The sequence below is a fragment of the Sardina pilchardus genome, chromosome 9 (genome assembly GCF_963854185.1).
Source record: "Sardina pilchardus chromosome 9, fSarPil1.1, whole genome shotgun sequence".
Taxonomy (NCBI): Eukaryota; Metazoa; Chordata; class Actinopteri; order Clupeiformes; family Clupeidae; genus Sardina; species Sardina pilchardus.
The window spans coordinates 2227992-2230491 of NC_085002.1; the positions used below are offsets into that span (position 1 = coordinate 2227992).

General features: G+C 45.1%; 1 protein-coding gene across 1 annotated transcript in view; it reads right to left on the reverse strand.

Moving 5' to 3' along the window:
- Window positions 1–1054: 1054 nt before the first annotated feature.
- mdfi (MyoD family inhibitor) overlaps window positions 1055–2500 on the reverse strand; it is a 54304-nt gene continuing 52858 nt past the window's right edge. The window contains exon 5 of the mRNA XM_062545250.1: window positions 1055–2500. This exon is cut by the window's right edge and continues 280 nt beyond it. The gene's annotated coding sequence lies outside the window, so the exon portion shown is untranslated.

The following is a 2500-nucleotide window of genomic DNA, read 5'->3' on the forward strand; positions in this document are numbered from 1 at the left end:
GAACAGATAATTGGTGTTAGAACGTACCAGAGGCTAAGAACACGGAACAGATAATTGGTGTTAGAACGTACCAGAGGCTAAGAACACGGAACAGATAATTGGTGTTAGAACGTACCAGAGGTTCCGTGGCCACAGCTGCAGAACCGGCCCGTCAATGAGGTATTCATGAGAGTTCCGAGAAGAACACAGAAACACACACACACACACACACACACACACACACACACACACACGCACGTCCCTGTTAACAATCTCTACTTTTACTGGGGCACCGCGGAACTCGGAACCGTTTCCAGATTTCACATGAGATGAAAGGATGAAAGAACACAGAGGAGCAAATCAGACTAATGACTTGGGTACCTACATTAGTCCACCGCCTCTGCTGCCTGTGGCCGTCTGCAGCGCACAGAGGAATAAGCACTTTAAACAAGGCTATTTGAAATGTTAAAAGAAAAGAAAAAAATATATTTAATTTCACTTCAATGGTTGAAATCAAATGCGTTTGAATAGAGTGATGAATGAGAGCGATTCTCCAGCGTTTCTGACACGCTTCTCACGCCGTCTATGAACAGAATTAGACACAAGATCACAGAGAGAAGAAAACTGGTGCCCTGAAGAAGCACCGCACCCAGAGTTTAGTTGCTCTGTGACTAAACACAGCTCACCTGTACAGAAGCACCGCACACAGAGCTCACCTGTGCAGAAGCACAGCACCCTCACGGTTTAGTTGCTCTGTGACTAAACAGAGCTCACCTGTACAGGAGCACCGCACCCTCTAAGTGTAGTTGCTCTGTGACTAAGCAGAGCTCACCTGTACAGAAGCACAGCACCCTCAGAGTTTAGTTGTACTGTGACTAAGCAGAGCTCACCTGTACAGAAGCACCGCACCCTCAGAGTTTAGTTGCTCTGTGACTAAACAGAGCTCACCTGTACAGAAGCACAGCACACAGAGCTCACCTGTACAGTAGCACCGCACCCTCAGAGTTTAGTTGCTCTGTGACTAAACAGAGCTCACCTGTAGGCTACAGATGCTTTCAGGCACTAAATGGCCGTACTGTACTGTGACTGACCCTATACTGGGCACATGGCTTGGGCCCTTGAGTTGTGGATCTGTCCAAGGTCTCTTCCTGTACTATACTATACTATGTATCTCCAACTCTATGCAGTTTTTCCTCGTCCCTGTTACTATATGTTACTGTATAGCATTCTGTAAAGCGCCATGAGACATGTGTAATGTTTTGGCACTCTATAAGTGAAATTGAATTGAAAATTGAAATTGAAATAGACTACTAATGAGTGGTGAAGTTCAGAGCTCACCTGTACAGATTCTTACCCATACCCTGACATACAATACTGATGAGTGATGAGTAAAACTAAGGCTAGCAGAGGTGCACATCCTGGGTTCAGAAAGTAGAAGTACTGCTTTTTATTCTTTCTACCTGTGCACTTAACACAGGTGATATCACTAATTATCTGATCTACCTGGCCGCTTGTTAGGATGAGCTAGTTAACTAAATGGTTGGATCAAATACTGGCCAGGACTTTCATGTTCTGAATCCAGGATATCTGCCTCTGACTGTTAGTGAAATGCTAGTAGATTGGGATGTTTCTCCACAGTAGCCTTAGCTTTATTTAATTAAGCATTAGATTTATTAGATTTAACTCCATTACAAATGCTTAACCTTACACTCTCTCTAAAGAGTGCAAACACCACAGAACAGTAATATCTAGATCACTGACGTCCAGTCTTGAAGAATTCCAGAAGAGTATCATATTGATCTCCTATCTCACCACAGCTACGCTAATAGCACAGCTATGCTAATAGCACAGCTACGCTAACAGCACAGCTACGCTAATAGCACAGCTATGCTAACAGCACAGCCATGCTAACAGCACAGCTACTCTAACAGCACAGCTATGCAAACAGCACAGCTACGCTAACAGCACAGCTAAGCTAACAGCACAGCTATGCTAACAGGGGCTAATCTCCAGTAAGATCCCACTAAACTATGCTAACAATATTATTCCTAATGACAATTAGCAGAGAAACTACACTAAACTTGCCACAGAAAACAAGTGTGTGCCACTCAGCGAAGTGTGTTGCTGTATGGGGCTTCCACTTGAGAGACACACACACCCTGTCTTCACACTGGCTCACAGGACTGAGTCTCCAGCTGCTGATTGGATTTAAAAAAAAACAGCCAAGTTGAGATGTTTGGAAATGTGCAGACGAAACTCAGTCACTGAGCACCAAGTTCTGCTTCCAGTCGTTGCTCCATCGGCCATCTCATGAGAGTTCTAAAGGCTGGTGATGAAGAGTCCAGTGTTCCGTCTCAAAGAGTTCTAAAGGCTGGTGATGAAGAGTCCAGGGTCTCAATCCTCCGCTAAGTTTCAGGCGGAAGAGCTAAAACAGAAATCCTCCCATTGGCTGGACCCATTTGGAGGCTGGCCCATTCGGAGCCCCTGAGCCAATAGGAGTGCAGGCAGCGTGTGAGTGACA